We start from the raw sequence: 14164 nt of genomic DNA, 5'->3' as shown, positions 1-14164 counted from the left end.
TTCCCTCATTTCAACTGCACAGCTCTCACCCTGGCCTGCTATCCTTATAACTCGGCCTCTCTATGCTCACAACAGACGCATACTCTCGCCAGCCTCAGAAACAAGTTAACACAAGATAACCCCCGGTTCCTGACAGCCTTTCCACAGCCACTCACTTTTCTTGGGCCAAGTTTGTTATCCCTAGTTTTTCCTCTTTATTGTATTCGAAGAGTTTTCATTGACCATTTCTACTGTTATTTTCTCACTTAAAAATGTTATCTGGTTCAAACTCTTCTAGATTTCTGACGGTTAGGGTGTGTGTGTGTGTGTGTGTGTGTGTGTGTGTGTGTATGTATGTACCCACAGAACCACAGGATGTCCAAATATTTGATCAGACATTACTCTGGTTCTATCAAAGGTGTTTTGGTTGAGATCAGCATTTAAATCTGTCAACTGAATAACATGGATCATGTAAGAGGGCCATAGGCAACCCACCAAAGGCCTGAGCATAGCAAAAAGCCTATGTTCCTTAGACTGAGAGAAAATTCTCCTGCTCTTCATGGCTCTCTACAGCAATGTTCAGCTCTTACACTTAGTCAGGGACGCCTGCTTTGCAGGAATTTGACTCACATCACACTCCATAGGTTTTTTTTCTTGCGGGGGGGGGGTGTTTGTGTATGTGCATGCACATGGGCTATCTCTTGAAAACCTTGATTAATAATCTGTCCACTCTAACTCTTGTTTTTGTTTTTCTGAGACAGGGTTTCTCTATGTAGCCCTGGCTGTCCAGGAGCTCACTCAGTAGACCAGGCTGGCCTCAAACTCAGAAATCCGCCTGCCTCTGCCTCCCGAGTGCCAGGATTAAAGGCGTGGCCACCACGCCCGGCCACTCTAACTCTTAATACCACTTTCTAGATAATTTTTATTATATCAACAAATTTTATGAAATTATCTAAATCCTTCTATCAAAATTGATGTGTATGTATTAGATACACACACATATACATACATATCTTTAGTTGCTGTTACACGTGTATTACATAAAAATATATAAAAAGAGATTATTTATTTGAAAGAGAACAAGGCATGGAGTACCTTGGAGGGTTTGGAAGAAAGAAAGGTAAGGGGAAGATGATATAATTTTAATCTCAAAAAATAAAAAAATGGTATTTAAAAATTGATATTTATACTGCCTATATTTTCTTAGCTCACATTTCTCACCAGCTGGGCTGTTCAGTACTAGAACAAAACACCTGCTTATTTGCTTCAAAAGAAATAACAAAGATGACCAACAATGCAAAATATAACTTATGAAGTTTAAGATTGAATGTATTTGTATATATTTACATATGTATATAATACATATACGTATTAAATAAATACATTTACATCTCACCTAAAACCTAACATACATTTAGTGTGTTTGTTTTTATTTAAACAAATCACACTTGTATTAATATGAATTTTTATATCAAAGTATTCATCTCCTTTGTTCTTTTATCCTTAAAAGTTAGGGTACTAAATGCAATTATAAATAAAGTTATCCGAGGTGATTTAAAGGCCCAGTTGGCAAAATGTCTTATGTTTGATGAACTGCATGCTTTATGTTGTTTAAACCTCGTTCAATTGCTTTGCTAAGAGTAAGTAGCAACTCCTAGCACGCCATCTGGTGAGGGTCTCTCTGTGGACCAAGCCAGAAAAGGAAGTGAAGGAATTTTCATTTATTCCATAGTTGTGGTTGCAAAACTGCAATCACAATATGTTTCTAATGCAATAATATAAGTGGGACTTCAGAGCTCAGAGACCTCATGAGATCTGATCCAAAGGTCTGGAATATTTAAGGCCGTATCTCATCAACAAGGGGAAGGAAGGCTGTTTCCGTTTCTAGCTTTCCTATGACTTGGAAGAAAGAAATAATAATCCAGGAAATTGAAGTCTATGAGCTGGAAAATATGAATTTGATCTTTTAAAAAGCATTCATTAAAAAAAAATAATAGGTGGTTCCTTAATGATAGACCACGGCCCATCAGAGACGTCTAAGGAGAAGATAATCAGATGGGATCTGATGGTGTCACTGTGTGTGCACATCTCTGCTGATACAAAATGTTGAAATTGGTTCTTCTTCTGTCTTTTCATTTTGTTTTGTTAATAATGATTTTTGTCCAAGCCTTGATCCAGTCCAATGACTAGAGAATGGAACTTCCCCCCAGCTCTCTGGGGACTCCATTCCAGAGACTAATAGATTTCACTGTCAGAAAACATTTCCCGGATTCCGTCTTAAATTTCCGTTACTTAATTTCATCCCAGTACTTAACCATAAAGCCTCTTACCCTACCTTTAAAGTGACTTGACTTCCATGATGTTTACGTCTTTCAAATATTTGTGAAGTGCTGTAACTGGACGTAATAGAAAAAAGAACAAACAATATGTTTTCCTCTAATCTTTCGGTGTAAGTTAAAGTCTGAAGCTTGCCCTACGTTTATTTTCTAGTTTGAACATTAGGTAATTTGCTTAACTGAATCAAGTGTGGGGCCACAAACTGGTATTCTCATTGTGATCTCGGCAGTGCTAGTAAAAGAACTTAGCTTCCAGCGATGTGATGTGGAGCTCTTAGATGTACATACTAAAATCTCACTGAGTGATCTCACTGAGGACCGTGTTGCGAGACCATACATAATTTGCTGACACTATCATCACGAATCAAGTCCCTTGGCAGTACGACTTGCCAAGCACCGTCTAGGCTGCCAACAGAATGACTGTGTTTCTGTTTATTCTCTCCAGATGTACTTTCTAGCTGCATTTTTCCAGGTTGAATCACATTTCATTTCCTGCCCATATTTCTAACCACTTTAGGTCTCTTTTATGTGCCCTCTCTGGTTTTGTCAACACCATCTGATTCACCATCGTCTGTAAATTTAATTAACATGATGTGTACCCTCTCGTATAAATCATTAATGAAATTTCTCTACAATTTGGTTTTTTAATCTGATCCTACTTAATGTTTGTCGTCCTCATGTTTTCTTAAGACTATAGCACTTCCGCCATATAATACATTGTTTTACTTGCGAATAGCAGACTAACACAGATAAAGCTCAGAGCTGCTATTTCCTTCTTGAGTATTAGTGTAAAAATATCTTTATTGTTGAACAAGATGAGGTTTTACTTACAGTCCTCTGTCCCTCAATAATTGCTACATTTTTCATCAGTGGTCTCATACCACACGGTGACATAAAATTGTCAAAAGAATCTTCAGGACAAATTTTACTGTGCAGGGAGCTATTTTAATCTTGTATCACAATTTACAGTAATACCATTCTGCCATTAAAAAAAAAGAAAAAAAAAAGAAAAAATGTTTTCATTTCAACTATTTGGAATCAGTAAGCTGAATCAAGATAAACAGTTCATAGAAAATAAGTGTTTCATTGTTTTTTCATTTATAGCAGCTGCTTCCTTTTATTTTGTCGGTTATTTTTAAATCCTCTGCTAGTCTAAGAACTACTTTTAAACTTTAGCCATGAATTGGGCGTAGTAATACACACCTTCAGTCCTAAACTCAGGAGCTAAAAGCAGGTGGATCTCAAGGCTGGCTTGGTCTACGTAGAGAGTTCCAGATCAGCAGGGGCTACAAAGTGAGACCTTCTCTCTCTCTCTCTCTCTCTCTCTCTCTATATATATATATATATATATATATATATATATATATACACACACACACACACACATATGTATATAAATTTGGGGTCCAGAGAGATCACTTAATGGGTCGACGTGCTTACCACCAAGCATGAAGATCTGACTTTGTTCCCTAGAATTAGAATTGATTCCTAGAGCTTGTTCTCGAACTTCTACATGTATCCTGTGGCGTGCACCCTTACACATACATAAAATATACACACGCTAAATATAAAAGGAAAAGATAACATGTATTTTATAAGAAAAACCTCTTCTTTCCCATAGGGGCAACCGTTGGTATGAGCTTTATGAAATTATAATTTATCCAAGTAATCCTACAGCCAGGCAGCAATGCTTCAAACATTGAATATCTTGGATGCTTTGGGTTATTAGTTTCCATTTCATATGAGTTAATTATTTTTTCCCTATGTGTTTTCTATTTTCCTGCATGAACATCTTGCCATCTGTTTCTAATAATCTTGCAATTCTTGTCTTCAGAAGTCCCTCACCTAAATCCCCAGTGTTAGCTCTACATACCAGCGTTTCTTCTCTTAAACCCTTAGCCTTACCATGTGTCTTGGAACTTGAGCTAGGAATTTGAGCTGCCTTTTTCTCATTTGTAGGTAGATACATATTTTAAGAGCGTATTAATGGTCTAATTATGGAAAATACATCTGATTGCACTAAGTCAATAAGAGGAGCCCTTAACCTAGTTTTTTCAGCCAATTCTCATATTTCATTTTATTTGTTAAAAGGCTAAATATATGGGCACCTAAATATAAAATCTACATTTATTTCCTCAAAAAATTAAATACCCCCTATTTTTAGGTTATCAAATCTGTATTTGCATAGTCTCTTTGCTGTTACTACTTCAATTTATTTTCTATTTCTCATTTCCAGATGCATGCAGCAACCTAACACATTTCTGTTTTTAAGTCAAAGCTTATCTTGGTTTTCACCATTGAATATGGCTACTATACAATAAAACGCTGACAAAGCTAGGACTCATTTGTATTTTATCAGCTATCTTACCATTGCTTTAAAGGTACATGTGTCAGTAATACACATTTGGAGAAAGAGAGTCATCTCCACATGGTTTGAAGTAGAAAAAAAAAAACAGAAACAATCAAAATGACTAATTATGACTAATTATTAGGGAACTGGATAACTATAACCTAGCTCAATAGTATATAAAAGTACTATAAACTTCACTGAAATTGGCAAGTGTCAATTTAGTTTCTCCGTGAGAGTCTCTCTGCCCTCTAAGACCTGAGATTTAAATGTCAAGCAACTTGTGGGTACCCAGTGACACTTTAGTGGGTACCCAGTGACACTTTAGTGGCAAGCAGTTATAAAAGACATGTCATTCCATATAAAGAGAAGAATTTCTGGGGTATCATTTACTCTCAGAGCATCTCACTGGATGAATCTGATTCTAGACTTTGAAATTACATCTTGGCTTAGCTTCTTCCCCGACCCCTGTCTGCTTCCCTATCGTCTGTGAGCATTCCCTCAATAAGACATTGCACAGGAATCCCTACTTTGAACTGATCTGAAGGGTTACAACTTGAGAGTTGTGTCAGCAGTAGACAGGAAGGGGGAGAGTTTAGAATAGACCACGTGTCAAATGCCAGTGAGGATTCCAAATTAGTAGTCTCTGGTTGGAGGCAAGCTACTGCAGTACAACTGTTATGGATTTCAATTGGGAACTAGAATGGGATACATATTAAAAAAAAAAAAAACAACAACTCTAATTGGCATGTGCAGCAGTTTCAGAAGGAGACAAATGAAGACAAACAGAAATATTATGGAATAGGATGGTTGTTATATGAACTAACAAGAACATGGAGAGAGGAATGATGGGATTGGGGTAACTAATTACCAATTTAAAACAATGTAGGAGGCAATGAAGAGATGACTTAGCAGTTAAGAACACTTGTAGCTCTAGCAGAGGATCCGAGTTTGGTTCCCAGCACCCACAAGGCAGCTCACAACCACCTGTAACTCCAGTTTCAGGAGATCAACCCAGATTCTGACCTCTGAGGACTCATGTACACATGTGATTTTTTTTAATAGACTTTTTTTTTGTTCTAGTTTTGTTTTTATGATTTTGAGACAGTGTTTCTTTGTGAAATAGCCCTGGCTATACTGGACTCACTTTGTAGACCAGGCTGGCCTCGAACTCACAGAGATCCACCTGCCTATGCTTCCTGAGTACTGATGTTAAAGGTGTGTGCCACTCTACCTGGCTAACTAGATTTTTTTTTAAAGTAAAATTAAAAAACATTTATCTCTGGGTCATTTTCATAGCAAAATAAATAAATAAAAACATTTCATATAAAATGTCTTAGTCACCATGTAAGTGTTTCACATAATAGAAGGCAAATGAGCCCAAGCATAGTTTCCCTGCTTCTAAATAAAGAGATAAAACTAGATATGTTAGCAGTTAGAAGACCTCTCACATTGGTTCCCTGACCAAAAGTTATCATACACAAAAGTTATCACACACAACAAAGTTCCATAAAATACTCTATACTCTATCCATTGGCAAGTGAGGAAAGTAAGTTAAAAGTATTGTGTTTCTATAGGACAACACAAAGCTCAGCCTTATCTTTTAAAAAGTTAAAGAACAGAGTACAAAGGGTTAATTTTATTGTCAGCTTTTCCTAACCATAATGCTTTTGGTCAGTTTTAGATACTCCTTTTTTCTTTTTTTTTTTTAATTTATTTTTTACATTGCATATTCCATTCCCCACCCCCACCATCCACCCTCGACTGCTCCACATTCCACACCTCTTACTAAAGTATATTTCCCTCTGTGCCAGGTTCAGCATGGCCACAGAAAGGACAGTATGACATGGTTTCCTGTCCAGGAGCAGAGCCAACACAACATGGGACTTCTTGAGCGCTGACAGTTACTGTAGGCATAAGGTTTGTTTGTATAATAATGTTAATAAAAATATATTTTACTTTATGTTCCTCTTTCAAGAAATGTTCTCCCTGCTAAGGTTAATGATTCCATGATAATCAGAAACAGCATGATTCTGAGAAGCAAGACTATATCTCTGTAACACTTAGACCTTCAGGACAACCCTTAAGGCTGTTGGAAAGAACTCTGAAAACATGAGTTCAAGAATACGTAAATCAGTGAGAACAGTTCTTTACAAGATTTCTCAACTGTGCAAAATATAAGGATGCAATATGAATTATATGAAGGGCTTCATGGAGCTGAAAGAACAGAGGAAGCTATACTAATGAGCCAGCTTTGTCAGAAAGATATTAAGGAAAGAGATAAAGAGATTTAGGGGGTGACAACTGATCTCAAGGCAATATCCCACCCAGCTAAGCTTATTGTTTATGTTTGCAGTTGAACAAGTAATAGTTTGGCCTTTTAATCTGAAATGAACTACAATCCAGAAATGGAGGGCACACTTGTGATCCAGATCTTGAGGCTGGAATATACAGCACTTTGAACCAGATCTTGAGGAATAGTGGCCCTGAAAATCTAACCATAACCCTGAAAATCTTAGGACTGGACAAAGTGGTAGACACCATTAATCCCAGGAAACAAAGGTAAGCAGATTTCTGAGTTCAAGGTCAGCCTGTGATAGAACAGGCACTAGGTGAAGAAGGGCTTAGGGCTTAAATTGTACATACCTTTAACGCAGCATTCACAAGACACAGCTCTCTAAATTCAAGGTCAGTCTACAGACCAAGTTCCAAGACAGCCAAGCTTAGGCAGCAAAGGAGTTGGAAAACAGAAAGCTGTTGATAACATAAGAGAACAATGGGGCCATGTTCCAGCTCCAACAAGCAGTAGAATTTGGCAGCTTGTGGCTCTGTCTATAAAGTCAAGGGGCTCTGACATAAAATGCTGACTTCTGGGATAATCAAAAGAGAACCTGGGGTAAATGATTGAATTGATATGCAATTTCTAAGGAAGTACCTTATGTAAAATAAAAGACTGGGATTTGGTCTGCAAGATCTCAAGCAGAAAGTTATCTGGAGCGAGAGCTTTCTCGAGCAGAGCATAGAGCTGCCAACTTGCATCCATCACTGACTCTGAGTCATTTGTTCGATGCTTCCAAACACCGTTTCCTCAAGACCCCTGACCAAGCTGAGGCTGGTCCTTGGCACCTCTATAATGTCGACAGGCTTCATACAATAGATAACGAACAGGAGTATTACCTCAACTTCCCTCAAGCAAGAATCAATCAGATTACCTTTGGTTTGATCAGCCACATTTACTTTTGTGTACTCTTTCTGATTCTACAGTAGATTATTTCTGGCCTCAAACGTCAACAGTCTGCTTTGTCTCTAGCCTGCTAGGCATCCCCATCAGACATCTCAATGGACAAGCCTCCACAATGGCATGAGACAGTTCCTTAAATTAAGTCTCTTTCCATCTATAAAAACAGCTTATTGGTTCTGCTTCTTTGGAACAATAATGAATACAAGTTGGTAGACACATGACATTGCTTGACAGATTCTCACACAAATGGAGTAGCCACAGCAGAAGATAGTAAATTACAGTAACATAACCAAAGCAGTAACCCCAAAGAGCTTTGCACCAGATGGGTGCCTTTACTAATAAATGTTAACATGCCTTCTGATACATGATATGCCTACTGATCTGAAAATTGCCTTCTTATTTACATTGTATTAAGGTATACCTGCTTTTGTACAATTTAATAGTCTCATGGATCCAAGACTGGCCTAGAACTCCTTTTGTATTGAAGGATGACTTTGAGCCTCTGATCCTCCCCAGTGCTGGGATTATACCACAACTGGGTTAGGCAGTACTGGAGAACTAATCTAGGGTTTTGTGCATGCTAAGCAAGCACTATACCACCAAGTTACATTTCTAGCCCTAGATATTGTATTAATTTTAGTAGGTAGTAACCCAAAAGAACCAATGGAAGGCTTATGTTGAGGTGGGACAGAAAACCAATACACAGCAGGAATTGTAAAAGGTTTCTCTGCTTAGAGTCTCAATGAGGAGAACCTCAGGGAAGGATATTACAATAGCACCTGACAAAACAGACTCAAGCTTCTGCAGCTCTTTGTTGGTGAAATTTAAAGCACATTAAAGTAATTTAATATGTTTCTTTTATAAACAGAAGCCTCTTAATAACAGAAAAATTGTAGAGATGACATCTTGTTTAAATAGGAGGTACAATGTTAGTGTTGTCAATTATTAAATTTAATTTTAAGGTACACCAGTTAAGGCATATCTGTAGTGAGATTTACATATTTACTCTTCCAGATTTTCTTTTAAATAGGAACTACCAAATACTGATGTTAGTCGGGGGCATATGGTATTAATTGATATTCAACAATTGGAAGGCATTTATAGAATTATAGCAAATTATTTTTATGATAATTGCAGTTTAGCACTTCATTACATTGCACATTAATCAGTTCCAAATGAAAGTTAGGTAGAAGCTCTTCAATTATACAGTTAATGGCTTTTAAAATATGGAATATTTCTTTGTACTTGAATCAAGGTCTAAAAACTTTCCCAGAACTGGTTTGAGCTTGCATGGCAATGGATAGTCTAATTCTTGTTTTGTTAAGCATGTACAAAGCAAATACTGTTGAACTGGAACAACTCAGTATATCATGTGTAAGTGTGGTTTAATATTGAACTAACTGAAGAGTGTGCTCTTCATTAAACACATTTCCAAAGCCACTCTCTCAATCATGGTGGTTGAATGAGCTCTTCTCATTGGAAAAGTTTGCACTTTAATACTATGCTCAAAATTTCACAAACACAACTTTACAACTGCAAAGCCACCAATCTGTTGTATGTAAAAAGAAATTTGGGATAATTAGGTTCAGTCTCTGTCCCTCCGTCTCTGTCTGTCTATCTGCCCCCAAAACTAACAGGACGGATAAGGTCTAAGTCTCTGAGAATGATGGAGTTCATGGTTAACAGTCCTGGCTTAAAACACATGACAGACCCAAATATTTTCCACCAAGTATCTGCTGGGAAGTCATCCCAGGAAGTCTTTACCATTGACTCTCAGAGGTTTGTCTAGAAAAGGCTTTCTCTGCTCCATACACTTTACTATTCATCAACCCACATCTTAGTGGATCCCACTACACATTATACTAATGTTTTATTCTGTTTCTTAAACAACAACTCATGACATAAGAAAGTAATTTTCCCTTCTTTTCTAGTTTGCCTTATTTTAAAAGTCACTATAGATCCTATTCTCAATGTCTCTAATTGGCAAGCTAATAATCTTGAAGTTGTTGATTTTCCTAGTACAAATACTTTCCTCTACTGCAGCAAAATAACTACCAATAAATTATTTACCTTGCTTAGCTAAGAGAGGTTTGGCAAAATTGACTTTAGGGCAGCTTTGTTTTCATTTGATTTTTTTTGTTGTTGTTGTTAAGAAATTTGACTTCATGAGATAATTGCAAAATTTCTATCTTTTCTAACCATTGCTTTCCTATAACTTAGGAACACTGCGCTGAGTACTTGGTATCACATATTCTGTTGTAGCTATTATGACCCTGAGTGATCAACACAATGTTTTTCAACAAATTTCAGCAAGAAGATCTACAGTCCTCTGTGAAGCATACTGCAACTGTAATGGCTCACAGCTACAGTGAAGGTAAACACGGCCTTGCTCATCAGACTGTGTCAGTTATGGTCTATGTCACAAGACAGCCAAAGAGAGCTGAACTGACTGGACATTCCACATGACACCACACTGGCCCACTCTGTTGATGGATTATATTCACCAAATCTAATTAAACAAAATGGGATGTCTTCATAAGAGAAATGTGCTCTATGAGGTAAGATAAAATGCCCATAAACAGAAAGTCCTGACATCATGATGAAGATTTCAGGGTCACACAGGATACGCTGGGGTACCTGCTCCAAATAGGAAGGCAATATATTATGTATAGTATAATTTTGAAGATTCTAAGGCTTTGTATACCTCTTCCAATTAGATGCACACTTGGGAAATAGCTCCTATCTAGCTGATATGGAAGACTATGGTACAAAGCACAGGTTCTATACTAGGTTTAGGCTACCTGATGACAGCTGTATTAGGTAACACAACTGGCCCATTAGCCCAAGGTTATAAAAACTAATCAATTACAATACAACTATATATGGGCATCTCCCATAAAGTCACTTAAAAGTCTTTGACAAAATATTAGCATGCCATATTCAACTATATATGTATATAGACATATGTATATATGAGTATATATATGTATACATATGTAGAAACATATACAACAAAGTAATAGTTATTGAAAGTCTGCAAAGCTGATTTGATATTTGAAAACTGATGTAATGTTATCTTCCAAATTAATACTCTAAAGAAGAAAATCTACATGATCATACTAATTACAACAGAGAAAAATCAAAATAAGACATTTTCATGAAAAAAGTCCAGAAAACTGAAAATGAAGGAAATGTACTGTTGAAATCTAAATATGAAGTATCTTTCACAAGCTTATGCTTTACTTACTTGGTCCCTGGCTGAGATCCCTAGCTTTAGGAGGTGGCAGAAATTTTAGAAGATGGATCTGAATAAAAGTAGGGCCTTGGCACATGCCTTCGCACAGCATCTCCCCTGCCTGTTGTTTTCCCATCACCACCACCCCAGTCTCTCTCATTGCTTCTTGTCAACTCTGAGGGAAGGATATAGCCTCTGCCGTGTGCTGATGCTGCCATTAATTAACACCTAAAATCAAAAGCTGAGGATTAATGCAGCCAAAGACTGTGGACTGATACCCCTGAAATTTCCATTCAAAACAAACAGTTCCCCTAAGCCATGGCACCGAAAGACCCAACACAGAAAACTGGTCTCAGAGGAGTGGGCTCACTGAGCTGTTCTGTCTGGACTGTGGGGAAATTTTAGCCATGTGTGGAGAAGTGGGCGAGAGAGACTCAACCATTGTAAGCAAAGCTTAATGGGTTTGAAGGCCAGAGAGTGGACAGCAGACTGTGCTGGTGAGGTTTCAGAAGGGAGCAAAGACTCATGGGAACTTGAGTAAATATCATCATTGTAAGATCTAAAACCAGTAACAAGTTGTTCCCATTTCCACTGTGCCTGAGTCTGCCAGAGTTTAAAGGTGGTGGGTTAGTTAATCTAGCAGAGGAAATTCTTTAAGGCACTCCAGTATTTGGACTGCATAATAATGGAGGGATGCTATCAGTAAGATTTATAGTGTGAATAGTAGAAAAAACATGCAAGATAGGAAGACCCACAGATGATCTCAGAAGATCTTCAGATGATCTCAGAAGACTGTACGGCTAGAGCTAAGGGAGGTGTGGTTTCTGAAAAGGTTAGCACCATCAAAATCTGCCAAGCCCTATGCATTGAATTGACAGGAAGGCTGCTGTGAGGGTCTTTCTTGAATTGTCCAGATATCTCCCAGGACAGGCTCAAGGATATTAAAGAGCAGATAAACTTAGAAGATATTCTCCTGAGAAAAGAGAGGCTCTAGAGTGCCCCTTCTACACAGACTAACTAGCATTTCTCTCACTGTGCTCAACTGCCCAGCATTCAGCAGCCTTGGTCCATGGTCTGTCAGGTGCTCTAGCTGATGGCAGACTTTTATGTTGTCTGTATGATGCTGGGTCTTTTGGGCATGCAAATTGTAAGCGCTAAAGGTCATGAAGGATTTCACCAAGATTTTAAAGGAAATCCTGAAAGGCTAGGTAGTGTGCAGATTTGGAGCCCCTGCAGGGCTCCTCAGGCAATGTGTAAAGCTGGGGGTATGGCGGGAGTAGAAATGGAGATGCTTGGATAGAGAAGACACCAAGAATGAGAAATCACTTCTGAGGAGAGCCACAGGCAATGAGTGAGGCTGGCGCCCAAAAGAGCCCATGTGGGCTACAACCGGCCAGGCCAGACAGTGGGGGTTACACTATGGGAGCTCACAGTGGCGCAAGTCATGGAGGCCAAGTGTTGAGGGATTGCCTCTCCCGTTCAGTCTTGTTTTCATCAGCTTCCTCTTTGCTACTCTTCTGTTGTTCTCTTCCCAGTTGGAATATGTATTTCATGGCCATTTCATCTCAGAAGATTATAACTACCTTTTCATTTCACAGGGGCTCCCAGCTAAGCATCTGCATCGAGTCTCAGAAAAGGCTTGGGCCTTGGACTTCTGAACAACATTGGAACTGTCAATATTTGGGGGACTCTTGGGGACAGTCTATGTACAATTTGTATTGTGAAATGGCCATAAACCTTTCCGGGCTAAGAGCAGAACACGATCATCTGAAAATACAATCTCCTTGACAAGCCCAGGTTTTAGACCCTTGGTACCCAGCTTAGGAGGTGGGAGAACTTAGGTAGAGAAAGCAGATCACTGGACATGGACCTTTGAAGACCCAGCATTGGGTCTCATCACTTACTGTTTGCCATCCACCATGAGGTGAGTAGCCTCTGTCACATGTTCCTGCTGCATGGTATTCGGCTTCATCCAGTTTTATCAAGAACTAACGCAGTCAGACCATGGACACAGCCAAAATAAATCATTCCTCCTACTGAGTGGTGTCGGTTATTTTTTTTTCCCCAGTGATGAAATGTCTGTCTAACATCCTTACTTATCAAACAAAAAACGTGGAGATGGTTTACAGCCAACAATTACCTAATGGTCAAAGACTGACTCCTTTCCCCCCCATAAATAGTAACCATATAAAGATGTATGAAATAAGTCTGGAGAGGTAACTCAGCTGGTAGAGAGCTGGCTTAGCATGCACAAAACCCTGCGCTTAATCCCTCTGTGTGTGTGTGTGTCTTAAACCAGACATGGTGGTACACACCTGTAATCCCCATGGAGACAAGTGGATCAAAAGCCCAGGGTCATTTTCGACTATACAATGAATCTAAACATGTCAGACTTTGACATGAGACCTGCCATAAAAAAAGAGAAAGGGAAGAAAACACCAAAATCAGCATCACTACCAAACTAAGAAAAAAATCTAAATGATATGCAAACCATCACACACACCCCTTTTGCACTTGTTACAACTGAGGACACAAGAAAAGGAAACTAACTTGACATCTAAGGACAGGCAAATGTCTCCAAGAAGACATGGGGTGTGAGCACTGACTTACCTGGGTCTGAACACTAACAGAACATAAAGAAATGAGCAAGAAGGTTCTGGTTAAAGTTGTTGTCACCAAACAAGCCAGGCCAAATGAAAGTTCTGAGAACCTCCACCCTGAGAGACAAGGACTCAAGAAAATTTGTGTACGTGAATACTTATTAAGTGTTTAAGTGTCAGATTCCAGGCTGGGAGGGAGACTAGAGAAAGCTTCCCTTTATAACCCAGGCCTAGAAGAAGCAAGAGGTCATGCTTCAGAAATACCCAGACTCCTTCTTGTAGAACAGAAGCTATAATCAAGCCACCTCAAGAAGGCAGCAAATTACCCCGTATCTCTAATGTTAGGGGTATCCCAATGCCCTGCGTCTTAGGACAAAAGGACAAGCCTAACCCTGGAATGAAACCAGGACACTGAACTCTTCTTCC

The 14164-nt window shown here is 38.6% G+C and overlaps 1 long non-coding RNA gene across 2 annotated transcripts in view; it reads left to right on the top strand.

The window, feature by feature from the left end:
* The window catches only part of LOC115031731, a 103985-nt gene extending 90833 nt beyond the window's left edge, over window positions 1–13152 (top strand). The window contains exons 5-7 of one of the 2 annotated variants that reach the window (XR_003837383.1): window positions 6477–6582; window positions 10214–10277; window positions 12737–13152. This is a non-coding gene — a long non-coding RNA (uncharacterized LOC115031731). Of the gene's footprint in view, window positions 1–6476; window positions 6583–10123; window positions 10278–12736 lie in introns of both variants that reach the window. The other variant, XR_003837382.1, reaches the window with a different exon arrangement.
* The last annotated feature ends 1012 nt before the right edge of the window (window positions 13153–14164 follow it).

The sequence above is a fragment of the Mus caroli genome, chromosome 8 (genome assembly GCF_900094665.2).
Source record: "Mus caroli chromosome 8, CAROLI_EIJ_v1.1, whole genome shotgun sequence".
NCBI classification, from domain to species: domain Eukaryota; kingdom Metazoa; phylum Chordata; class Mammalia; order Rodentia; family Muridae; genus Mus; species Mus caroli.
The sequence above is the reverse complement of the archived record's forward strand: the minus strand, read 5'-3'. Positions and strand labels throughout refer to the sequence as shown.